The 26,463-nt window shown below is 44.2% G+C and overlaps 1 protein-coding gene and 1 long non-coding RNA gene across 5 annotated transcripts in view; one reads left to right on the top strand and one right to left on the bottom strand.

The window, feature by feature from the left end:
- The window catches only part of CELF2 (CUGBP Elav-like family member 2), a 607,652-nt gene that overhangs the window by 131,490 nt on the left and 449,699 nt on the right, over nt 1-26,463 (bottom strand). The window lies entirely within an intron of this gene.
- LOC310642890 lies at nt 8,093-10,235 on the top strand. Its single transcript, XR_014492981.1, has 2 exons — nt 8,093-8,687; nt 8,895-10,235. It is a non-coding gene; the product is annotated as an uncharacterized lncRNA (long non-coding RNA).

Genomic DNA, 26,463 nt, shown 5'->3' on the forward strand with positions numbered 1-26,463 from the left:
CCGGTTGAGCTCCGGATGGCGCCCGACCTTCGCTCCTTCCGTCGCGATCTGAAGACACTCTTATTTGAACAAGCCGGCCTGGCCTGATGGGGGATGGGTTGGGTTTTATGGTCATTCTTAATATTTGTACTTATTGTTTTTAGTCGGGCATATGTTTAATTTTCTTTTAACTTTTGTATTTTTGTATTTTTTATATATTTGCCCTGTTCACCGCCCTGAGTCCTTCGGGAGAAGGGCAGTATATAAATAAAATTATTATTATTATTATTATTATTATTATTATTATTATTATTATTATTATTATTATTATTATTATTATTATTATTATTATTATTATTATTTGGTTGTAAGCCACCTAGAGTGACCTCTAGGAGAGATGGGTGGCAGGTAAATTGAATAAATAAATGGCTATTTTTCCAGCTGGCTGTATCTCCCACAGGAGCTACTTTGCCCAACAAATAGGACCCAGAGACAATGATTTGTGCTTACCATCTGCACAGCACAGCAAATGTAGTCAAAACTGTGTCCTGAAATGCTAGCCTGGATGTACGCTAGTTTGATTAGACCAGGAAATACCTGGCATCCATTAAGAATCCAGGCAGTTTGTTGAAAATATTATCATATTTTCTCTTTTTTTGGGGGGGGGAGGGGTGGTGTTGCGAGAGAGAGCAAAATTCCTCTTCTCCCGGCGCAAATGGACTCATTTAACAACCGTCTTGCTTAGCAACAGAAATTTTGGGCTCAGTTGTGGCCGTAAGTCAAGGACTACCCTGTAAGGGCTTCTGTGCTTTAAGAGTCCCGTAGTTAAAACAGTTTCGTGGCCCGTGTTATCCTAAATCCCCAATCTCTACCTGTCCTTCCCAGCTGGTCTCTCCCCTGTCGCCAAGCTCCTTTTAAACTAGAAATGCCAGAGATTAAACCTGCAACCTTTTACATGGGAAGTTTTACCTCTGAGCTCCAGCTTGCTGTCGATCACCACTCTAAAACCTCTCTGGAGCTTCAGAGTCACTGACACCAAGATTGCGCAGCTTCTGTTCATTCGGATCGTATCTCTGAGCAGCAAAACAGGGTCCAAAATGTGAGGAAAGAAACTCACACGCAACCTCTGGGAAAAGCTGTTTGATCCCAGCACCACGCCAAAAAAAAAAAAAAAAAAAAAGCTTGCAATTTGCCCATTTCTCTTCCACACACACCCATGATACCGGTTGATTTAAAGGAAGACAGAGCTTGAATTGCATTTGTCGGTAGAAATGCAGCACCAGTCCGTTCCCCTCCCTCCCTCTTTTTCAGAAACTGTCTTGACTTTGAAAAATGACAGTCTCGTTTAATGATTTACACTGCTCTATTAAGCAAACATATTTGAGGCATTTAATCTTTTCTTTCTCTTCCTACCCAAACACTTTTGGCTCTAAGGCAGGTCAGGCGTGCCGGGAGGTACCGAACCGGCTGATGGCATTAATGGTGAAATTCCCCACTTCACATTCATGGGTAAACACCCCTGATTAACTACCACTTCTTCAAACAAATGAGCCTTTGCAAAATTCATTTTAATCCTAACATAGATATTCAGATGGATTCTACAATCTTGCCGGAAAGAATGTCTCCGGGTAATTCTATATGCAAACCCATTAAAAACAAGAGAGTTAAGCGTGGCAGCAGCGATTTTTTTTTTCAGCCATAGCAGCAAGAACTTTTGATAATATCTAGCAATAGTCCAGATGCGTCTGATGCTTAACGGTTATACAGGTAGACCTCAACTTACTAACCGTTTGTTAGTGACCATTTGGAGTTAAGTAGCACTGAAAAAAGTGACTTATGACCGTTTTCACATTTACGTCTCTTGCAGCATCCGTGTGGTCACACAAGCAAAACCTGGCAACTGGCTCAGTTTTATGGCAGTTGCAGGGTACTGGGGTCATGTGATTATCTTTTGCAACCTACTGACAAGCCAAGTCAATGGGCAACCCAGATTCCCTAACAATTAATTATGTTTACAATTTTTAATTTATTTTTAATTTTTAATTTTAATTTATTGCACAGATGACTTTAATTTTAATTTTATCTTAATTTCTGTACTTATTGTATGTTATTGTTGTTAGCCGCCCTGAGTCCTTCGGGAGATAGGGCGGGATATAAGTCCCATAAATAAATAAATAAATAAATAAATAAATAAATAAATAAATAAACAAACAAACAAACAAACAAACAAACAAACCGTGTTACTAACTTAATAACTGCAGTGATTTACTTAGCAACTGTGGCAAGAAAGGTCACAAAATGGGGTAAAATTCACTCAACGACTGTCTCGCTTAGAGAAGAGAAATTTTGGGCTCAATTACAGTCATACGTTTTTGTTGCTGTTGTTAGTTGTGAACTTGTGTCCAACCCATCGTGACCCCATGGACAACGTTCCTCCAGGCCTTCCTGTCCTCCACCATCTTCTGGAGTCCATTTAAGCTCACGCCTCCTGCTTCAGTGACTCCATCCAGCCACCTCCTTCTCTGTCGTCCCCTTCTTCTCTTGCCCTCAACCTTTCCCAGCATGAGGCTCTTCTCCAGTGAGTCCTTCCTTCTCATTAGGTGGCCAAAGCATTTGAGTTTTAGCTTCAGGATCTGGCCTTCTAAAGAGCAGTCAGAGTTGATCTCCTCTAGGACTGACCGGTTTGATTGCCTTGCAGTCCAAGGGACTCGCAGGAGTCTTCTCCAGCACCAGAGTTCAAAGGCCTCCATTCTTTGGCGCTCAGCCTTTCTTACAGTCCAACTTTCACAGCCATACATTGCAACTGGGAAGACCATAGCCTTGACTGTATGCATTTTTGTTGGCAGGGTGATGTCTCTGTTTTTAAGGTTCATACGTTAAGGACCATTATATTGTGAATCAGAATCTATGGATTATGAAGTATATAGATGGACAACTCTTTGGTTCCTCTGTATAAGGGGCAAAGAAATGCTGCTAGGGCTCCCAGCCGCCCGGTGCGCGCGCACCTCTTCCAACGGGCAGTGGTGCGCGCGCACCTCTCCAAATGGAGAGTGGCACCGCCCATTTGGAGAGGTGCACGCGCACCTCCCCGAATGGGCGGAGGTGCGCGCGCACCTCCCCAAACCTTTGGAGAGGTGCGCGCGTACCTCCGCGCGAATGGGCAGCGGTGCCGCTCTTTCAGGAAGCCCGCCGTGGCCCATCTGTGAAGCTGCCGAAAGCGGCAGCTTAGCAGACGGGCCGCGGCAGCTTCCGCAAAGAGCGGCGCCCCTGCCCATTCCGAGAGGTGCGTGCGCACCTCTCCGAACGACCGGAGGTGCGCGTGCACCTCCCCAAACCTTTGGGGAGGTGCGCGCGTACCTCCGCGCGAACGGGCAGCGGTGCCGCTCTTTCAGGAAGCCCGCCGCGGCCCGTCTGTGAAGCTGCCGAAAGCGGCAGCTTAGCAGACGGGCCCGCGGCAGCTTCCGCAAAGAGCGGCGCCCCTGCCCATTCCGAGAGGTGCGTGCGCACCTCTCCGAACGACCGGAGGTGCACGCGCACCTCCCCAAACCTTTGGGGAGGTGCGCGCGTACCTCCGCGCGAACGGGCAGCGGGCCGCTCTTTCAGGAAGCTGCCGCTTTCGGCAGCTTCCTGAAAGAGCGGCGCCGCTGCCCCTTCGCTTTCGGCAGCTTCCTGAAAGAGCGGCGCCGCTGCCCCTTCGCTTTCGGCAGCTTCCTGAAAGAGCGGCGCCGCTGCCCCTTCGCACGGAGGTGCGCGTGCAACTCCGGTCGTTCGGAGAGGTGCGCGCGCACCTCTCGGAATGGGCAGGGGCGCCGCTCTTTGCGGAAGCTGCCGCAGCCCGTTTGCTAAGCTGCCGCTTTCGGCAGCTTCACAGACGGGCCGCGGCGGGCTTCCTGAAAGAGCGGCACCGCTGCCCATTCGCGCGGAGGTACGCGCGCACCTCCGGTCGTTCGGAGAGGTGCGCGCGCACCTCTCGGAATGGGCAGGGGCGCCGCTCTTTGCGGAAGCTGCCACGGCCCGTCTGCAAAGCTGCCGAAAGCGGCAGCTTTGCAGACGGGCCGTCGCCATCGGGCAACCGGGAACCGGTTCCATCTCATTTTTTAAAAAATGGCAGCCGCGTGCGTCCGCGCATGCGCAAAAAACCTTTTTGCGCATGCGCGTGCATGGACACACGCACGCGGCTCCCTCTTTTTTAAATTTGTGATGGAACCGGTTCCCAGTGGCTCTTTTTCTTTTTTAGGTTGCCGACCCCTGTGCTAGGGAATCGTCAGATAAGAGAGGGCAGAGCCCAAAGCTGCATAATGGGAAGCGAAAGAGACTCAGAAGCTACTCTCCTTAGTGCAGGGGTAGGCAACCTTGGCTCTTTTATGACTCAGGAATTCTGGGAGTTGAAGTCCACGAGTCATAAAAGAGCCAAGGTTGCCTACCCCTGCCCTAGTGGCTAAGGCTATAAAGGAAATTGCAATGCTTTCAGATTTGCAAGACTCTGTTAATGTAGCCTTCCAATAAACTAGAAATTACCTCATCTGGTCATGTTTCCTGTCTGATCTCCTTGGAAAGGCTGTCCCACCATCTTTTATTTTCTTGTTTTCTTCTGCCGTTAGGGCCAGAATTTTACCCGTATTGCGACATCATTAAGTAAATGAAGTGGGCTATGAGGAATCTGATTTGGTTTACATTCCTCAAAAGTCAGGAGAGGCTTATAAACATCTTAAAGGGAGCTCTTTTCATAACCTTTAAATGTTTGTCCTCCTTCATGCCGGCATCCTATGTAGTATGTTCTAAGGTAAACTGTTCTCAGAATTACAAATAGGAATACAGGTCATAATTAACGTGTTGAAATACAAAGCTTGCTTCTAACCTTGAAAACCTGCTGCAAAGGCAACACAGTTGTTAGTTCCTAAACAGACAAATGTCCCTTGCAGCATTGCATCTTTGTGACCTTGGAAGCTGTCTGGTTTTGTGTTAGAGAGGAGAATCAGAAAGGGGTCAAGACTCAAAGGCTTACACAGTAGGTTCCAAAAAGAACGTCTATCTTCACCCAATGGTCCTTCAAGAGGCTATTAGTCCACCAGAGTGGAATGTAATTAACTGGAGGGTCTTATTAGGAGGAAATTAAAAGGAACTGCACCTCTTAGTGGCCCAGTATGGAGGCTATCTTGATTTCTTTCAAGTCCTCCAAAATTAGAGGTTCTCAGAGGGAAACAAAATAGTCTCCACCCTAGAGAAGAAAAGAGGAGAAGGATGAAACTGTGAGGTTGATTACTGGCTAAATAAATTTTCTGGGTTTGGGCAATACGCCGGACCACAAGCTAATCCAGTACGTTGGACTCAGTTGATATATTAAGCTGCAAAAAAAAAAAAAAAAAAAAAAACCACCAAGATTTAACGTTAACCAAGTTAAACGCACCGTGCGGATTCATCTGATAGATCTTTACTTGACTGATTCGGTGTATGGTATGAAGAGAATTAAGAGAGTCTGCAAGGAGAGAGAACACTCTAGCAGCTGTTCTGAGACCAAAGTAGACATCTTCAGCTGAAGGACCTCTTCAGGACAGAGAGGTCCTCAGGTTTGACCTTCTGAACTGTTTATTGGATGCCGGTTGGGGGGCGGGAATTGGTGACAGGGATCATCTTTTTCATTGTCTAAACCCTCCCATTATCAGCTGCAATTGGCGGAGGTTCTGGAAACCTAACCTTCTATCTAGATAGATAACCGTCGGCCTCCTTTTAACTCCAGCCGACTGAATATGAGTCTTCCGCATGCAAAATGTGTCCTCTGCTGTGCTTCACCCTGAGCTGTGACTTCCTTTCAGCTAAATCAACATGCCGGCTGAATTCTCTTCAGCCCAAATGAAAGCCAACAGATTCATTGGATAGCCAGGCGTGGCAACCTCTTCATTTCCTTCAGGGGCGAACCTGCTTGGCGTTTAAACCATGATGCCCCCCCCCGCCATGTAGAGTCAGACCCGGTTCTTGTCCCTCACCGGTGGGAGGCGGCGCTACATCAATTCATCCCTCCGGGAAATGAATTTGACATTGGCACTTTTGCTGCTGCGATGAGGTCTCGGCTCTTCCCGGCTTGGCGTTTTCATCGCTTTGATTTGAATAAATCTCGGGACTGAGCACGCGACACTCTGTAATATTCCGGCCACACCTTTGCATTGAGGGATTGTCAGGATTTGGCGACAAAGAAATTGAGGAATGCTCTGGAGAAAGGCTGCTCATTTGACTGGCACGAAAAGAAGCCAGCAGCTTCCCCTTAAGTGGAAAGGAAAGGAAAGGCCGGACGGTGAGATTTGTTCTTTGCCATTTGAGGGGATGAAAAATAAACCCATTTAATTAAAACTCAAAGATTACAGAGCTATATTCCTTGTCGCCAGGGATATTTATATAGGGTACAGGGTTTATGCTGCGCCTTCATTAACAACAGGTTTGGAAGGCAGGTAAATGATGTGATTGGCTATCCATATGTCTGCTTTGATTCGATGTCAGCCCTGCCAGGTAGACCAGACTAAGAAGCCAAGGTCAAGAAAATCACAACTACATTTATTTCAACTCAACAGCTGTCTCGTTTAGAGAAGAGAAATTTTGGGCTCAATTACAGTCATATGTTTTTTTGTTGTTGTTAGTTGCGAAGTCGTGTCCGACCCATCGCGACCCCATGGATAACGTTCCTCCAGGCCTTCCTGTCCTCCACCATCTGGAGTCCATTTAAGCTCACGCCTCCTGCTTCAGTGACTCCATCCAGCCACCTCGTTCTCTGTCGTCCCCTTCTTCTCTTGCCCTCAACCTTTCCCAGCATTAGGCTCTTCTCCAGTGAGTCCTTCCTTCTCATTAGGTGGCCAAAGTATTTGAGTTTTAGCTTCAGGATCTGGCCTTCTAAAGAGCAGTCAGGGTTGATCTCCTCTAGGACTGACCGGTTTGATCGCCTTGCAGTCCGAGGGACTCGCAGGAGTCTTCTCCAACATCTACAATAACAGACTCTCACAAGTCTGAGTGGGCTTCCCCTCCCCACCCTTTATTTTTATGTGAACTAGGGAGGGGCTTGTCTGAAGATGTTTATTCCCGTTACTTTCTTGATCTGGGCTCAAGCTCCTCTCATCTGACTTTCTTATCTAACCATCTCCTGGTGATTGGCTCAAAGTCATCCAGCTGGCTTTCGTAGCTAAGGCAGGACTTGAACTCACTGTCTCCCATTTTCCTAGCCTGGTGCCTTTACCGTTAGACCAACCTGGCTTTGACTATATTCAGAATCTACAATATAGAAGCTTTACCCTAACCCAGGCTTGCTTGCTGATTTCTTTAAGGCATTGGACATTTACCCAATATCCCTAGAGAATCTAAGATGTTGAGACTCTAGAGCAGGGGTCTTCAAACTTGGCCCTTTTATGACTTGTGGACTTCAACTCCCAGAATGCCTCAGCCAGCGTGCCTGGTTGAGGAATTCTGGGAGTTGAAGTCCACAAGTCATAAAAGGGCCAAGTTTGAAGACCCCTGCTCTAGAGAGAGTACAGAGAAGAGCAACAAAGACAATCAGGGGACTGGAGGCTAAAACATATAAGGAACGGTTGCTGGAATTGGGTATGTCCACTTTAATGAAGAAAAGGACTAGGGGGGACATGATAGCAGTGTTCCAGTATCTCAAGGGGCTACCCCAAAGAAGAGGGAGTCAAACTATTCTCCAAAGCACCTGAAGGCAGGACAAGAAGCAACGGATGGAAACTAACCAAAGAGAGAAGCAACCTAGAACTAAGGAGAAACTTTCTGACAGTTAGAACAACTAACCAGTGGAACAACCTGCCTCCAGAAGCTGTGAAAGCTCCAACACTGGAAGTTTTTAAGAAGAGAATGGACAGCCATTTGTCTGAAACGGTTTAGGGCAGGGGTGTCAAACTTGCAACGTCACATGATGTGTTGTGACGTATTGTGACTTTTTTCCCCATTGCCAACAATGGGTTGGGCACAGTTTCGCCATGACGCATCCGGCCCGCGGTCCGGCAGTTTGAAACCCCTGGTATAGGGTTTCCTGCCTGAGCAGGGGGTTGGACTAGATGACCTCCAAGATCCCTTCAAAGTAGTAGTAGTAATAGTAGTAGTAGTAGTAGTAGTAATAGTACTTGTTGTTGTTGTTGTTGTTATTATTATTATTATTATTATTATTATTATTATTATTATTATTATTATCATATTTCAATTTTTCACAGGGAAATCCCTCCCACAAAAAAATAAAATAGTAGAATAGCAAAAGCAAGGAACAAAAGATGGGAAAGAAGAAGCAGACCCACGTAGCCCCTTGAGAAAGGTCTGGGTGAAAACTCTCCAAAACCCAGCAAGTCGGGACTCTCCTGGGTCTTCTTCGAGAGGGACCCATCCCAGGCACTACTTCAGAGGTGGCATGCTTGGGGGGGGGGGTCCTCACACACGCCATTGTTTAATCGAAGGAACCCAGAGCCTGCTATCCCTGCCAGATCAAACTGGTTGGGCAGATATCACGGGAGACAAGCCGCATTGTATGTCGGTGGTACGAGTGGGCTGCACGAAGCCTGCCAATTGTATTGTGGCTTATTCAACCTAGCATATTGGAGAAAAACAGCCATTGAGGATGTGTTGTAAAAGACAGCTTTGTTGAAAGCTATTCACTTGTCCCATGGCTGCCAGTGAGGAGTTAATAATCTCTGCAGTCGGGTGCCGAGTCTGTTGTTCCGAAGGTTAATATATATATATATATATATATATATATATATATATATATATATATATATATATATATATATATATATATATATATATATATATATATATTATATATAAATGGACCTGCTATATCTAATTCAGCCCTCTGTTTTCATCTAAAATGTTTTCCTGGCATTTTACAAGGATCTTAATTGTTTTCACAGGCTTCTGTTGTAGCTGAGGACAGAGAAATGAAAAGGGCCGCTCTCTTTGTGTGATGCCTTGACAAATGGATTCTGCCACGCCTGCATTCGTCTCTCTTGGAAGGAAGGATCACCACATATCACTCAGTTCCCCTTTTCTGCCTTGCTTTGCGGCTTGCAATTAGTCTGTCTCCTACCCAAAGGTGATTTTTCCCAAAGTCTTTCTCTTTCTTTCTTTCTTTCTTTCTTTCTTTCTTTCTTTCTTTCTTTCTTTCTTTCTTTCTCTTTTTCTTCTTTCTTTCTCTTTATTTCTTTCTTTCTCTCTCCTTCCTTCCTTCTTTCTCTCCTTCCTCTCTTTCTTTCTTTCTTTCTTTCTTTCCTTTCTTTTTCTTTTTTTCTCCTTTCTCCTTCCTCTTTCTTTCTTTCTTTTTCCTTCCTTTCTCTTCCTTCCTTCTTTCTCCTTCCTCTCTTTTTCTTTCTCCTTCCTCTTTCGTTCTTTCTTTTTCCTTCCTTCCTTCCTTCCTTCCTCTTTCTTTCTCTTTTCTTCTTTCTTTCTCCTTCCTTTCTTTCTTCTTTCTCCTTCCTCTTTCTCTTTCTTACTTTCTTTTTCCTTCCTTCCTTTTTCCTTCCTTCCTTCCTTCCTTCCTTCCTTCCTTCCTTCCTTTCTTCTTTCTCCTTCCTTCCTTTCTTCCTTCTTTATCCTTCCTCTTTCTTTCTTTCTTTCTTTCTTTCTTTCTTTCTTTCTTTCTTTCTTTCTTTCTTTCTTTCTTTCTTTCTTTCTTTCTTTCTTTCTTTCTTTCTTTCTTTCTCTTTCCTAAAGGCTTTTTCCTTTGAAAACATTTCTCGCTTCTCATCATGGGAAACTTCTTCAGTCCTGATGAATGCAGGCATCTTTGTAGAACTGAAGAAGCTTCCTGGATGAGAAGTGAAACCTTTTCAAAGGGGAAAAAAAAACCCAAAGCAAGTCCAGTTGCCTTTTGGAAAAATCACCTTTGGGGCAACCGTGACCTGGATGATAGAGAGCTGGGGTCTTCAAACTTGGCCCTTTTATGAGTTGTGGACTTCAGCTCCCAGAGTTCCTCAGCCAGACGTGCCTGACTGAGGAATTCTGGGAGTTGAAGTCCACAAGTCATAAAAAGGCCAAGTCTGAAGACCCCTGACATAGAGAATCTCTTTAGACAGTCTGTCTCTCAGTTGAAAGAAGGTATAACAGTGGAAGGCCGAGGCTATTCCTAATGATTAGGAAGACTGGCAAATTTAGAAAATTATTGAAATCTGACAACTGTTAAAACCTGATCGATTGCTTTATGGAATCAATCTGAATTGATTCAAGGCATGTTTTACTTGGGAGAAAGATTGCTTAAAAAATTAAATCTTGAACCAACTGGTATCTCGGGGTTGGGACAGTGTCTATGCAAAACAGATTCCTATCCAACTGGCTGATATTTTTGGGCCTTACAATTCCAAATATCCAGTTGACACTCTGGTGAGAAGACTGGTTAAATCCCAAGCCGTTTTCAATATTTTATTAATTTCCTTACCATCTTTATTTGCTACCTCCCCATGCAAACACATCTCATGTATCTAATGGCAAGTACGGTATTATTAGAAATACAGCCATGCAGCCAATATGAAGATTACATTAAACACAATGGCTGGCTTCACAGACTGAGCTAAGCAGTGGCTTCTTTTAAACATGGTTTGCATAAGCAATAATGGACCACACACAGCAATATCCCAGCAAGTTATATAACAGATTGTTTGGGTTCACGCAATGTATTAACCAAAGCCAAACCGATTCACATTCTGCTTTAGTCATGCTACTTTCAGTGGTTAGATTTATAAATCCTGGTGTAATTTCTTCCAGCTCACTTGTAAACAATTATTTACTTGCCTCTCTATTTCTCTGCCGATGTGCGAGAAGGAGGGTCAGAAACTGGGGGTGGAGTTAAAAGAGGAATCAGCCTAGAATCCCTACTTAGTCGCAAGTTGACTTAAGGCCAACCTCCCTTGAAATCTGTTGACCCTTATCTAACTGTTAGCAGGTGCTAACCTTTAATTGAGAAGATTCCTCTGCATAGGCTTTTTAGCAATAAATCAGTTTAATTGGACCTTCACATGTGACCTGGCCTTTGACACCTGACAGCCCCCTAGCTGTCCAGCAGCTTTTCACATGTACGTACTGTATAAAAGCTACATTTTATTTTTTTTCTTTGCTTTTTTAAAGAAAACAGATTGTCTGTTTCTATCAAGAACAGACCAGCTAAATAGCCATGTTCCGGAATCCACCAGCCGTAGAGAGCTAACAGCGATTCATTTGTTACAATCGGAGGTGTCATCAATTTTGCACTGGGAGCTGAGACACATATCTTAGGGATGTTGGTGAGCGAAAGGAAGCAGAATTTAATTACCCCAAATAGAAGGGAAAACAGGAAGCTGGGATTAAATTCCTCTGCCCTTTCCAAAGCACTAGGGGACCTTAAATAACCACTAACAAATGAACACAACCAAAACTCTATTTCTCCTCCGGCATGTAGCATCTCCGGTGGCACAGCATATCTGAACACCATGCTGAGGTACTGGTTAATTGCCGATGTGTGTGGAAATATGCCAAGTGTCTGAAGAAGAATCACTCAGCATTGAACAGCAGAGCAATACAGGACAGGCTTCGAGATAGGGGTGCGTACCAGAATCAGCATAATGCTGGAAGGGACCTTGGAGGTCTTCTCGCCGGGAGTCCCCAACTCCGGGGCTGTGCCCACTATCAGGCCGTGGCCTGTTTGGAATTGGGCCGCGTAAGTGGCTAGGTGGAGCGCGCATGCATGGGCACTTGTGCATATGCATGCCAGCTTGTCGCTCATGCAAGTCGAGCTTAGCACAGGTGTGCTGGCCTGCCAGTTGCACAACGGCTGCATGCGCACGCGGGCCCCCCCGCTTGCGTGGCCCACTTCCCCTCTCCCCCACAGCTGGGCCATCAGGCCGCAAAGATTGGGAACTAGTCCATCCCCATACTCAAGCAAGAGACCCCATACAATTTGAGACAAGTGACTGTCCAGTCTCTTCTTAAAAACCTCCAGTGAGGAAGCACTCACAACTTCTGGAGGCAAGCTGTTCCACTGGTTAATTATCCTCACTGTTAGGAAGTTTCTCCTTAATTCCAGGTTGCTTCTCTCCTCGATTAGTTTTCATCCATTGTTCCTTGTCTTGCTTTCTGGTGCTTTGAAAAATACGTTGACCCCCTTCCCTTCTTTTTGGCAGGCCCTCCAATACTGGAATACGGCTATCATGTCACCCCTAGTCCTGTAACCGTTCTTCATATGTTTTGGTCTCCAGGCCTTTAATCATCCTAGTTGCTCTTCTCTGCACTTTTTCCAAAATCTCAACATTTTTTTTTTGTAATGTGGTGACCAAAACTGGATGCAGTATTCCAGGTGTGGCCTTACTAAGGCTTTATAAAGCAGTACTAATTTTTATTCTATGCCTCTGTTTATACAATCAAGGACTGTATTAGCTTTTTTGGCTGCTGCCGCACAATGCTGGCTCATATTTAAGTGATCGCCCACTCGGAGTCCAAGGTTCCTTTCACAATTACTGTTTTTGAGCCAGGTTTCGCCTAATTTGTACCTTTGGTTTTTTTCTGCCTAAGTGTAAAACTTCGCTTTTCTGCACATTAAATTTCAATGCTTTCTAGGTTTTTAAAAGCAGATAGGTGTGATAGACAGTTGGCGATATTGCACAAAACTGGGATAGAAAATGGGGCAGGATAAACAAATTCACTTTGCATTTTAATGTGCACATATTTGCATATTCTATATACCAACATCCCTCTGAGGTCCTCTGGATGGCTTTAGACTCCAGTTCCAATAGTAGCCACCACTCACATAACTCTTATGATTAAAAGTTTCATAAGGGGTCATTTCAATCAAATTCAATTCAATGTTCTCCAAAGCACCTGAAGGCAGGACAAGCAGCAACGGATGGAAACTAACCAAAGAGAGAAGCAACCTAGAACTAAGGAGGAATTTCTGACAGTGAGGACAATTAACCAGTGGAACAACCTGCCTCCAGAAGCTGTGAATGCTCCAACACTGGAAGTCTTTAAGAAGAGACTGGACAGCCATTTGTCTGAAATGGTATAGGGTTTCTTGCCTGAGCAAGGGATTGGACTAGATGACCTCCAAGATCCCTTTCCAACTTTATTATTATTGTTATTGTTATTTGGAGAGCATCTGGTGGTTCCATGCCAACTAGAATGCAGCTACCTTGTTCATATTAGCACAACCCCTGGATTAATTATTAATTGACTTTTTCCTCCAAATTTTCTTTTGCTGTTCCTGATGCATGTCACAATCTTTACTGTTAACCTTGCTAATCTCCCTGAAGTTGGCACAGAGGCAACATCAAAGATGGCTACCTCGCATTCTGCTTACATGCAGAGCAGCTTTGACACCCTCTTCCATGGTATTAACTTGGAGATAAAATTCCCTATGTTCGAGGACAAATAAAGGGTCTTACCTCAGAAGCTCACAGCAGTGGGTTAGCTAGGGCTAAGGGGTATCATAGGAGCAGGCCAGACTTTAAAGGTCCCAGATCCTCTTGGAGACAACCACTTTTTCAGGGTTAGGTTGGAGAAGATTCTCCTTTCATCTCTCTACTTATAGTATCATTTTTCTACCTATAAGAATTATGCCTAGAATAACTCTCAAACTCTTTTATTTCCCCCTTACTATGTCCTTGATTTTCCAGTATAACTAGCCTTACACTGGACCACAGTTGAGCCCAAATTTTCTGTTGCTAAGCGAGACAGTTGCTAACTGAGTTTTCCCTCATTTTATGACCTTTCTTACCAAAACTGTTAAGTGAATTACTGCAGTTGCTAAGTTAAGTGAATCTGGCTTCCCCCACTGACTTTGCTTGTCGGAAGGTCGCAAAAGGGGATCACGTGACCCCAGGACTCTGCGACCGTCCTAAATAGGAGTCAGTTGCCAAGTGTCCAAATTTTGATCATGTGACCTTGGAGATGCTGCAACGGTCGTAAGCGTGAAAAACGGTCATAAGTCCCTTTTTCCAGTGCTGTCGTAACCTTGAACGGTCTCTAAACGAACTGTTGTGAGTCAAGGATTATCTGTATTTCCCATAGATTTCCTAGCTGCAATTAATTATATGAAACAAGAACCAATTGGCCTCTAGGATCTCTTTCTTCCAAGTGATCAAAACGTTCAGATTAACGGTGAAGTTGTGATTTGTCAAGTTTATAGATGAGCTATTTGTCACCCTTGTAAATGATTCAAGCTTCTTGACATCTGGCATATTTTTGGCTATCCTTTTTTCAAATGTCACAAAACAGCTTTCGTCCCAGGTCAGTCACCATCCCTCAACTGGTTTACTTCAGGGAATAGATGGGAAACTGTGGGAAGTTCAGGGGTTTATTTATGCAGCTTAAAGCTCCCGAGAAGACAAGGAAGAAGGATAGAGACTAAAAATATTGACCGACATCCTAGCCAATAAAAGAACATAATGAAAGAACCGATCAACTGGAAATTTACTACACCATAAAAATCAGCCACAGGTCACTTCAATCAATCTTTGTTTCACCTCAGACTCCCGGCTCTCTTTTCATTCTCTAATCTACCGATAGTTCCTTCAGTCAACATTTGGGCAACTTACAAAGATGATAAATTCTTTTAATATCTCTTCATGAATCAGCGACTCCAAACAGAGTTATTTTATTTGCTCTTTTTCTAAACTCGCCTCTCTCGCTTGGTGTAATTTCCCCTCTACTGAACAATATTATTCTGGAGGGTAGATCCACTAACGTCTCATTACAGGAAGGTTGTAAAAATGATGTAAGAGAATATCTTTTATAGTGCAGGCAAGCTTATCACATTGATGCCATGAACAAAAAGGATAAGATGATACAGGAATGATAAAAAGGTACTAGCCGGAGAAAACCAGGAACCTTGTGTAGGATTTAAAAGGAAGTTTAGGACCACTGACCTCTTGGGACATGAACATTGGCACAGACATAGAATAACGGAGTTGGGAGGGACCTTGGAGGTCTTCTAGTCCAACCCCTTGCTCACGCAGAAAGCCTTATAGCATTTGAGATAGGTGACTGCCAGTCTTTTCTTAAAAGCCTCCAGTGATGAAGCACCTACAACTTCTGAAGGCCAAGCCGGTTAGCTGTCCTCACTGTCAGGAAGTTTCTCCTAACAAACCAAACCAAAGTTCTACCTAACAAACCAAAGATCTTGCATTATATTTCTTCCTGGTTCCTTGGACATCCATTGAAACCACGACTCCTTCGTACACACTCTATCCATCCATGAGATGCTGATCTATTTAATCGTCTTTCTTCATTCCTGCAGACACACACACACACACACACACACACACACACACACACACTCATGTATTTGGAAGACTTCAACAAACAAACAAAAGCAAGCAAACCAGCAAAATCTGTTCTGTACCAGCCTGATACCGGCCCTGCAGAAAAGGCAGGGACAACCCCTTTACAAACGGCAAGAGGCTGGAATTACGCCTGCCAAATTTATAGCTACAAAAACAAACAAGACACGAACCAAGAAACCGGAGCTTTAAGAAACATGAACTATCCAAGCGGTTGCCTTCAGCAAACCAGCCCTCCCCACACATTCCCCTTATATAGAGTTCAGGGCGTGGCTTCTCTCTGCCTCCTTCCGAGGTGCCCCATTGCCTTCCTCTGTTTACTCCTAATTGACTGCCTCCTGCGTCGGGCGTCCTTGAACAGGGCCAGCTGTGGGTCATCTTCATCCACGCTGTCAGGCTCACACAGCTGGGTCTGCGTCGTGACCAAGTGGGAGGGGCCTGGCTGAGGGCTCTCATCAGCAAGATCTTCAACCCCCTCAGCAAGGTCTTCAACACCCCCCTCCTCCTCTGAGTCGTCCGACCCAACTGCCGAACCCACAGGCTGACCCTGAATCACAACAAAATCAATCACATTTTTTTGGCTGCTAACCTGACTGGATTGCGTCAGTAGGTTTTAACAAGATTGGTGATTTTATTTTACCGATGAGTTTTGGTTTTGTTTTAAATGGATGTGTTTTATCTGATCCATATTTTGACTTATGATGCTGTACCTATCTATGTTTTGTTCTCAGTGGATGACTCCTGCCTTCAGCAGAAAGGAAGGGTACACTGGGCAAAACAATATGGATGCAATGTTCCTAATCTTGCCAAATTCAGAATTATAGAGTATTAGAACTTGTAGGCAATTTAGGACACAGAATCCAGCAAATTGCATTCCTAATAGAAGGGTCTCCAGGACACAGATGATTGTGAGATTGATGAGAGATAAAGAAAACATCCCATTGCAAACTCCATCCATTATGGCAGACATGTCAAACACAAGGCCCGGGGGCCAGATCCGGCCCGTGAAGTGGTTTCATGCGGCCCGCGAAGCCATCCTGGAAACAGTGAGGGAACGGCCCCCACTGCCTTGGCCCTGGCCCAGAGACCCTCCTTCTGCCAGAGACCCTCAGATCTGTCCCACTGCTGCCCAGGCCCCCATAGGCACCCTTGATGCGAACGATGTAGAGCTGGCCACGCCCACCCAGTAGGCCCTACGCACTCTAGCAACGCCCACCCAGTACGCCACACCCACCCAGGCCACACCCACCCAGCCCCCTGAGGGCAACCACAATGCTGATGCGGCCCTCAATGAAACTGAGTTTGACACCCCTGCATTATGGAGTCCTGGTGGCACAGTGGCTGGAATGCAGTATTGCAGGCTAACTCTGCCCACAGAGTTTGATCCTGACATGGCTCAAGATTGACTCAGCCTTCCATCCTTCCAAGGCCGATAAAATGAGGACCCAGGTTGTTGGGGGCAATATGATGACTCTGTAAACCGCTTAAAGAGTGCTACAAAGCACTGTAGGGCAGTATACAAGAGCTACATATTTGTTGAACTGTGTTGCAACCTGGATATGAAAGTGTAGATCTAGCTTGCAACCATCCACATTCTGCTGCTCTGGGATCATCACAGTTATCAATAAAAGTCTGGTCAAAGATCAGTTTCAACACAAGTGCACAGGAACCCACCCCCTCTCTGGATCACTGATTCCAGTACAGGTAATCCTGGACTTACAACATTTTGTTTATTGAAAAGTTTTACAATACATTTTATCTTTAACAATCCCTCCCCCCTCCCTCCACCCAACCTTTCCTAACCCTCCCCCCACCCCTTCCCCCCTCCCCCCTCCCCGACTTCCCAGAGCTAAATACAACAGTTTGTTTACTGACCATTTGAAGTTACGGCACTGAAAAAAGTGACATGATCATTTTTTTTAGTTATGACCTTTACAGCATCCGTCAAAATTCAGCTGCTTGGCAACTGGTTCATATTTATGACCATTGCCGAGTCTCAAGATTATGAGATCCCCTTTTGCGTCCTTCTGACAAGCAAAGTCAACGGGGAAGCTAAATTTACTTAACAAACCGTGTTACTAATTTAGCAACTGAAGTTATTCACTTAACAACTGAGGCAAGAAAGGGCAAAAAAGGGCAAAACCCACTTAAGAACAGGTATTTTGGGCTGACCTGTGGTCAGAAGTCGAGGGCTGTCTGTATTCAACTGCCTTTATTGTTGGGAAATTTATTTCCCTCAGTATTCCGTCAGAATCTGGAACAATGATAACTTAAATCCCATGGAAAATCTTCTATGGCTTTTCTGATCTCCCATATAAGGGTAGTCCTCAACTTACAACAGTTCACTGAGTGTCCGTTTGAAGTTACAACGGCACTGGGAAAAGTGACTTATGACCATTTTTCAGACTGTTGTAGCATCCCTATGGTCATGTGTTTTACATTTGGTTGCTTGGCAACTGACTCACATTTATGACGGTCACGGTGTCCCTGGGTTCACGTGATCCCCTTTTGCAACCTTCTTGACAAGCAAAGTCAATGGGAAAAACCAGGTCCACTTAACAACCGAGTTACTAATTTAACAACTGCAGTGATTCCCTGAGCAAATGTGGCAAGAAAAGTTGTCAAATGGGGGCAAAACTCACTTAACAAATTTCTCACTTAGCAATTTGGGGTTCCAAATTGGTGGTAGCTGTGGAGGACCATCTGCCCTCTATGAACCTGCAGTGTATGCCTCCCAGCATACACAAAGGGACAGCACAGCAGGAGGCTGATGGTGCAGATCAGCAGAGGGGTTGGACAGCTCCGGGCGATAACTGCTCACTCAGGATAAGCCTAATGACTTAAGCTGTTGACAGCCCCAGGCATGGTCAGCCTGGTGGGAAGCCAGGATCTACACCCATTGTCACCTGCACTGGCAGGAAGCCCAGGTTTGAACTGATTGGATGCCATCCACCTGGGCAGGTACAAATAGACGCCAGGCTTCCCTGTTTCCCCAGTTCGTTCTGTTCAGAATAAACTCATCTTCACCCCAGCTCTGTGTCCATCTCTATGTGAAGCACACGACTTTACAGAACCCAACACACATTTCTTTTGAACATCCTGAATAACGATGATAATAATAACAATAACAATAAAAAAATCACCTGTTGCCTGCAGCAAACAGAGAACTCTGCTGACTGAATATTATACATTTTAGAATTCCACCATTCCCAAGAGAAGAAATAAAAAGCCAATCTCCACGGGAAATGCATGAAAATTAGTGCCGGTGCAATAAAAGATAAACTGAAGGAGAGAAATGATAAGGACGAAGTGATTGATTCATACATACTCTGGTGCCTTTTTTAAATACTTCAAAGGAATGTTAAGAATACATTTACTAGCAGCTGTAATTTATGCTGTATAGGCAGAAGGAAATATGCTTGACTGCTGCTATGGCAATAGCATGAATGAAGAGGGGGAAAAAATATTTCCTATCCAGCAGGCTGATCTATCCTTGCTGGCCTCTGTTTGAAGGCAACCGGTTCTCATCCACGATGCTAACAAGTGTAAGAAATAGCCACAGCTGCTACTGTGAAAACATGAAGTAACTTTTCTTTTGAGTCAAGCTCAGCTCTGATAACGAGCAGACACATCCACTAATCATCTAGCTGGCTCTGCTTAGCTTTTAGAGATCAGTCAACGTTGCAAGATTTTATGACCGCTGGCGAGTGTGCCTCCTAATGTGGTTTGCTTGCAAATGGCTCCCATTTGGATGGAGCCAGTCATTATAGCTTGTAAATCAGGTCTAATGTATTGCAAAAAAAAAAAAATTCCAGCCAATTCTGGCTTATTTAAACAAAATTGGCTTCTTAGCACCCTGGGAAAAGTCAGTCAGGGATTTGGTTCACCTCCTAAGCTATATTTCTCAGGCAGTTTTAAGATGCTGTCTAGGGAGTATGCTAGCTGGGGAATTCTGGGAGTTGAATTCCCAGTTTTGAAGATCATATAGGAGCCGTGGCCAGGGGGGCTTTTGCCTAGGTTCGCCATGTGCGCCAGTTGCAGCCCTACCTGGACCGAGATGCCCTACGCGCAGTCACCCGTGCGCTCGTGGCCTCCCGGCTAGACTACTGCAACGCTCTCTACATGGGGCTGCCCTTGAGGACCACTCGGAGGCTTCAGTTGGTGCAGAATGCAGCCGCGCGAGTTGTGATGGGAGTTTCCCGATACTCCCATGTAACGCCTCTTCTCCACGAGCTGCATTGGGTTCCAGTTGCCCTCCGGGTGAGATTCAAGGTGCTGGTGATGACCTATAAAGCCCTAAATGGCTTGGGTCTGGATTATTTGAGGGAACACCTGCTGCCGGCATCAACTCCCCATCGTCTTGTGCGCTCCTGCAGGGAGGGCCTCCTCAGGGTACCGCCGGTGAAGGACTGCCGGCGGGTGACTCCCAGAGAGAGAGCCTTCTCTGTGGGTGCGCCTGCCCTTTGGAACCAACTTCCTATGGAACTTAGGACTGCCCCCGACCTCCGTTCGTTCTGCCGGGACCTTAAAACTTGGCTCTTTGAGCTGTCTGGCCTAGACTGAGGGGTTTTTAATTGGGTTTTAAAGTTTTAATTTTGGGGCTTAAATTTAATTACTTGTTTTAAATTTATTTTAACTTTTGTATTGTATGGTTTTAATTGCCCTGTAAACCGCCCTGAGTCCTACGGGAATAGGGCGGTATAGAAGTCAAAATAATAAAATAAATAAATAATAAATAATTCCACACATCTGAAAATTGTCCAGGTTGAGAACACAGACCTAAAGTAAGAGTCTCCAGACTTGGCAACTTTAAGACTGGTGGACTATTAACTTTCAGAATTCCCCACAATGATTCTTTTATTAATAAAACCGGGATGTGTGTATGAAGTGGAAGTGGACAAGTGGAAGGAAGAATTTTTTTTAATTAATTTTCTAATTTTACATCCAAATATTTATGAAGCAATGTGGTGATTGGATAGCCAAAAGTCCAATAACAAAATCTTTTTGTACATAACTCAGGGTACATCGACAAAAATTCCCTCTCCAATTCCCTTAGTCACAATATCAAAATCAAATTAATACATTTCTGGTTGTGACACAGTCGATTAGAGCAATTAGCAATACATTTTCACATATACTTATCCAGGTCCTGTTTTTAAGTTTTATCTAATTTCAATACAGTGCTCCAAATTAGCCTACAGTACTTAAAAAACTTAATTTTGGGGTAACCCACATTTCCCCTTTTTCATTATATAGTAATTATCATATCTGAAATTACGCAATTGTTCAAGTGCATTCTTGTTTTATTTCAAAAACGTATTCTATTTGTCATCTTTGTAATTCATCAACGATTAACAAAGTATCTTTTGTTGTATCATTCCAAGTTCTTTAACTCTCAGAATTCCCCACAATGATTCTTTTATTAATAAAACCGGGATGTGTATATGAAGTGGACAAGTGGAAGGAAGAATTTAAAGAATTTTTTTTAAAAAAGGTAGATGATATCTGAAAGAGGCTGTTAAATATTTTGCAAGGATCCTTCTTCCTCTTCCCCTTTTTTTGAAGATGCAGTCTTAAACAATATTCTGAACATTATATTTCTCAGGGGTTATTTATCTATCTATCTATCTATCTATCTATCTATCTATCTATCTATCTATCTATCTATCTATCTATCTATCTATCTATCTATCTATCTATTGGACTTATATGCCGCCCTATCTCCCGAAGGACTCAGGGCAGCTAACAACAATAAAAGACAATAATACAAATGTTAAAAAAAAAATTAAATTAAAGCCCCAATGATAAAATACTCAAAACATTTTTAAAAATCCCTATCGTCAGTCCAGGTCAGCCTGATGGAAAAGAAATGTTTTAAGGCCGCGACGAAAGGACCGGAGATCCGGGGCCATCCGGAGCCCAAGGGGAAGTTGATTCCACAGGGCCGGCGCCCCCACAGAGAAGGCCCTCCCCCTGGGGGTCGCCAGCCGACATTGTTTAGCAGATGGCACCCTGAGGAGGCCCTCCCTGTGTGAGAGCACCGGGTGATGGGAAGTCGTTCCTGGCAGCAGACGGTCCTGCAAATATCCCAGACCTAAGCCATGTAGGGCTTTATAGGTAAGAACCAGCACCTTAAATCTCACCCAGAGGACAACCAGTAACCAATGCAGCTCACGCAGGAGGGGTGTAATATGGGAGTATCAGGATGCTCCCATCACAACCCGCCGGCCGCATTCTGCACCAGCTGGAGCCTCCGGGTGGTCTTCAAGGGCAGCCCCATGTAGAGAGCATTGTTATACCCTTAATGAAATTCACATAGGAAAGTCTTTTCTGAGAATAGCTCTGCAGCCACAAATGTTGAATCATACAGTCGCCAAACCCTCGAAACTGCAGCAATAAATGAGAATTTATCTGTAAGAGGCTACCCCAATCTAAAGTGAAAGAGACTTCAACAGAGAATTGAACTTGGTTCTTGGTTGTGTAAGCTCATAAAAGTGAAGTATTAATATCCGTGATCATCTTACAGGAAGTCAGCATTAACTACTCTGGGCAAATCCCTGTAGAGTTGGTCCAACATAAAGAGAACTGTCTATTTTATTTACTGGACAGAATTAGGTAATAAAACTTGGATTTGCAAGAGAAGGAAGGAAAGGAAGGAGAATCTAAGAATTCTACTTTAATGATTCTGATCAGATTGGTATCTGAATGGAAGACGACTGGATCCGAATTTCCTAGAGGAAGTTCCTAAAAACTGTAATAATGATGAGGATAATTATGGTAATAACAGCAGCCATCTAATTAAATTCATTCTGGCTGATTAATCATGTGTTTTAGTTATTTAATCAATCAGTTGATTAAGTCTGTCCAGATTTGCATATAAGAAAAAATAATTCTAAATGAAAAGGGACATAAATGGTTTTCAGATAATACCTGCAGCTAAATGACAGACACAGTTTTATCACCCCCCCTTCTCTCTCTCAGGGACGGGACTGATATCACAGGTTTAAAGGCAGGTGACAGGTTAGATCAGGGGCCTTCAAACTTGGCCCTTTTATGATTTGTGGACTTCAACTCCCAGAATTCCTCAACCGGGCATGCCAGCTGAGGAATTCTGGGAGTTGAGGTCCACAAGTCATAAAAGGGCCAAGTATGAAGACCACCACACCCACCCACCCACCCCGGGTTCAATGGTAGCCACCAAGAATCAGCTGAGAAGCAGAAGAGTCCATTTTGGAGACTGAGGTAGAGCCAGGATTTTGCCAGAGAGGACAACCAAAAATAAACTATTAGCTGGGTAAATTCTAACCTACAATGAATCTTGATGAGAATTGTTGGGTAGGCAAATTTCATCCAGTCAAGATGACAAGCATTTGATCACCATCCCCTCCATCGATTTGACTTATCTGGCTAAGTTGTTGATCATAGGTATGAAATTACCAAGCTCTATTTAAAGGAGCATTTGCTTTTATTTTAGTCTGACTTCCTTGCAGATGTGTTGAATTCAATCCCTAGAGCAGGGGTCTTCAAACTTGGCCCTTTTATGACTTGTGGACTTCAACTCCCAGAATTCCTCAGCCACACAGCCAAGGCTGAGGAATTCTGGGACTTGAAGTCCACAAGTCATAAAAGGGCCAGGTTTGAAAACCCCTACCCTAGAGTGATCAGGAAGAGCAGTGGGGAATTATGGTACTTGAAGCCCATGTGTGGAAAATACCCCAAAGAAGATGCTTTGGGTCTTGGACTGTTCAGCTCTATTGGATGAACTAAATCCCCAGCATAAAGTGAGAGGCAGAAAGAGGCCTCTTTCCAGAATTGCTAGTCTATCTCTTTTTTCCTTCTTCTTCCTAAACTAAAAAGCCCAAGATACTGGATCTCTAACTGTTGGAAGAACTATACCTGGTTATTTAATCATTTAGAGATCATTACTGTAATTCTTCCAGCTCTACAATTTCCTTTTTGAGGGGCCACACTTAGAACGAAATTCATTTTCCAAGGGTAACTGCATCATGTATTCATGAGGCTCTACATCTGAGGACTTTATGAAACGTTTATATCTTTTTCCTGGTGACAGTACAGAAGAAATTTGTCACTGTCTTATTTCAATATGGTGTTTTTTTTAAGTCTCAACCTACCCTAGCCTATAATTCCAAGTCACTTTGTGATCTCCCATCAAAGCATTACACTGCTCCAACTTGCTTGGCCTTTTTAAGATCAATGTTGACCAGATGTTCTCTCAACTCTAACAGAACGATAGAGAAGATATACTTTCCCTCCAGTTGAACTGGTGATGTCACAGTGACATCAATATTGTCTTCTTTGCTTCCTGGGGAAACAGTATCATACCAGCAGTGTTATCTTCAATTCCTTTTCTAATGAGTCTCAGCATGGAAACTGTGTCTTTCAGAACAGGTATACTTTAATCTAATAGTTTCATAAAGTTTCATAAAGTTTAGCCTGGGGGACCTTTTCCTGACCAAAACCCCTAACCTTACTCGGCGTGTCCATGGCAGTGTCTAAAATGTGAAAAGTTGAAGCCCTATCATTTTTAAGTACATGTTGCATGTGTTAAAGGGACGCAGTGGCTCAGTGGGTTAGGACGCTGAGCTTGTCAATCAGAAGGTCGGCAGTTTGGTGGGTTAAATCCCCAGTGCCGCGTAACAGAGTGAGCGCCTGTTACTCGTCCCAGCTTCTGCCAACCTAGCAGTTCGAAAGCACGTAAAAAATGCAAGTAGAAAAATAGGGACCACTACGGTGGGAAGGTAACAGCGTTTCGTGCGCCTTTGGCGTCTAGTCATGCCGACCACATGACCACGGAGACGTCCTTGGACAAGCGCTGGCTCTTCGGCTTTGAAACGGAGATGAGCACCGGCCCCTAGAGTCGGAAACGACTAGCACGCATGTGCGGGGGAACCTTTACCTTTACCTTTTACCTGCATGTGTTAATGGAACTTTACATTTTCAAGACTCAAAGGATTTTTGACAAAGGAGAGGAAAGTGGGGAAGGAAGGAAGGATCCCACAGCTATGTAACTGTGATTTACGAAGGTTTTGTGGAAAACCAGCATTTATTTATCTCTGGTTTTTAGCAAAACTGGTCCCATAGTGAACCATTTAGCGGCCACTTAATGACATTTAATTAATCGCTTCATGACCGCAGCCTTTGCTTAAAGACCTTGGCAGTCACTTTATGACTGTGGTGCTCATTTAATGACCATAGCAAGAAAGGCCACAAAATCGGATTGGTTTATAGGACCGACCTGCTTTACGACTGTCAGGAGTCTAACGGACAGTCTCCATGACGATAGTAAATCAAGAACTACATGTACAGACAATTAAGAAAAATTAAGCTGTCTAAGCAATTAAGCTGCAAAAAGCATCTAAAACCCAGGATTATTTAGAGAGAGAGAGAGAGCAATCATTTTGATTTAACATTTGCTGAACTTAATCCCAAAGGCAGAGCCTACATTTTCATTCCAGAAGACTCCAAAGCCAGCAGAATTATTCCCATCTCCCTGGAATGCTTCATTGGTTCCTTGGAGAGGCAAAGAACAATCACTGAAAATTTCCTGTTCACCTAGGTCTGGTCAACCCAAATTTCTTTGACAAAGAATAAATCTGTTTGGTTCAGCCAATTTTTGGTTTTGACTTTTGATTTCCTTCTTGGCTTGCTCAGAGTCACCAAATAACTGGTAACAGCCACAGTTGTTTGCTACAAGGCATGATGACACCGCCATACCAATGACAGAATAATGGAATAACAGTTGGAAGGGACCTTGGGAGGTGTTCAACCTCCTACTCAGGCAGGAAACCCTAGACTAGGGGTAGGCAACCTTGGCTCTTTTGTGACTCGTGGACTTCAACTCCCAGAATTCCTGAGCCAGCCATGCTGAGAGGAAAGGGAGAGGTTTCCATGCTGAGCCATAGTGGCTCAGGAATTCTGGGAGTTGAAGTCCATGAGTCATGAAAGAGCCAAGGTTGCCTACCCCTGGCCTATACCATTTCAGACAAATGGCTGTCCAATCCCTTCCTCAAAACCTCCAGTATGGGAGCACCCACAATTTCTGGAGGCAAGCGGTTCCACTGGTTTATTGTTCTCGCTAATGACACATCATTACTTCCATAATGATGATGTTATGATCCAAAGGAGAGGAAAGTGGGGAAGGAAGGATGGAAGGAAGGAAAAAAAGAAAGAGAAAGAAAGAAAAAGAAAAAGAAGTAAGGGCATTAACCATATGGGTATAGCCACCATCTTTACTTTTCAAATGCCCAATGGATGCACCATGGTGTACCCATTGTTTCCTATTAACTTCTGATTTTGTTGTTACTGTTGTTGTTATGCTAGAGATGCATACCCCACACCCCCAACTCCTAAATCCCAGAGGCGCTCTTTTTTGGAAAAGCTATTATAAAATAACAATTCTCAAGAATTCCATATTTTGTCTTGTTCTAATCTCTAGAAGGGACGCAGTGGCTGAAGGGATGCGGTGGCTCAGTGGGTTAGGATGCTGAGCTTGTCGAACAGAAGGTCGGCAGTTTGGCGGGTCGAATCCCGAGTGCCACGTAACAGAGTGAGCACCTGTTACTCGTCCCAGCTTCTGCCAACCTAGCAGTTCGAAAGCACGTAAAAATGCAAGTAGAAAAATAGGGACCACTACGGTGGGAAGGTAACGGCGTTCCATGCGCCTTTGGCGTCTAGTCATGCCGGCCACATGACCACGGAGACGTCCTCGGACAAGCGCTGGCTCTTTGGCTTTGAAACGGAGATGAGCACAGGCCCCTAGAGTCAGAAACGACTAGCACGCATGTGCGGGGGAACCTTTACCTTTACCTAATCTCTAACCTTTTTGGAATTTAGGCTCAACATGCTGTCAATAGCCTAGGCCAGTTCTCAGCCTGGAAAAAAAGTTTACACCTTTTTGTCTTTCTTTTAACCTCAAACAGAATCCATTTCCAATGGTGTCCTGGTGGGGTTTTATGCTTTTATGAATATGTAAGAATCTAATTATTTTTGAGGGAGTTTGGAAGTTTTGAGAGCCGGAAAAGCAAGATGCATCATTAACTTCCTATTAATTTTACCACACGTACGCTCACAAGACAATTTTCTTAAAAGGGTGGTGCTGCAACTTTAAATTACAGAACCGGCTTTGTAGTTAATGTGAGATTTACCGCAGCAGGGCTTCTGTTAAATTAAGTTGCGC

The sequence above is a fragment of the Vipera ursinii genome (genome assembly GCF_947247035.1).
Source record: "Vipera ursinii genome assembly, chromosome: 6".
Lineage (NCBI taxonomy): Eukaryota > Metazoa > Chordata > Lepidosauria > Squamata > Viperidae > Vipera > Vipera ursinii.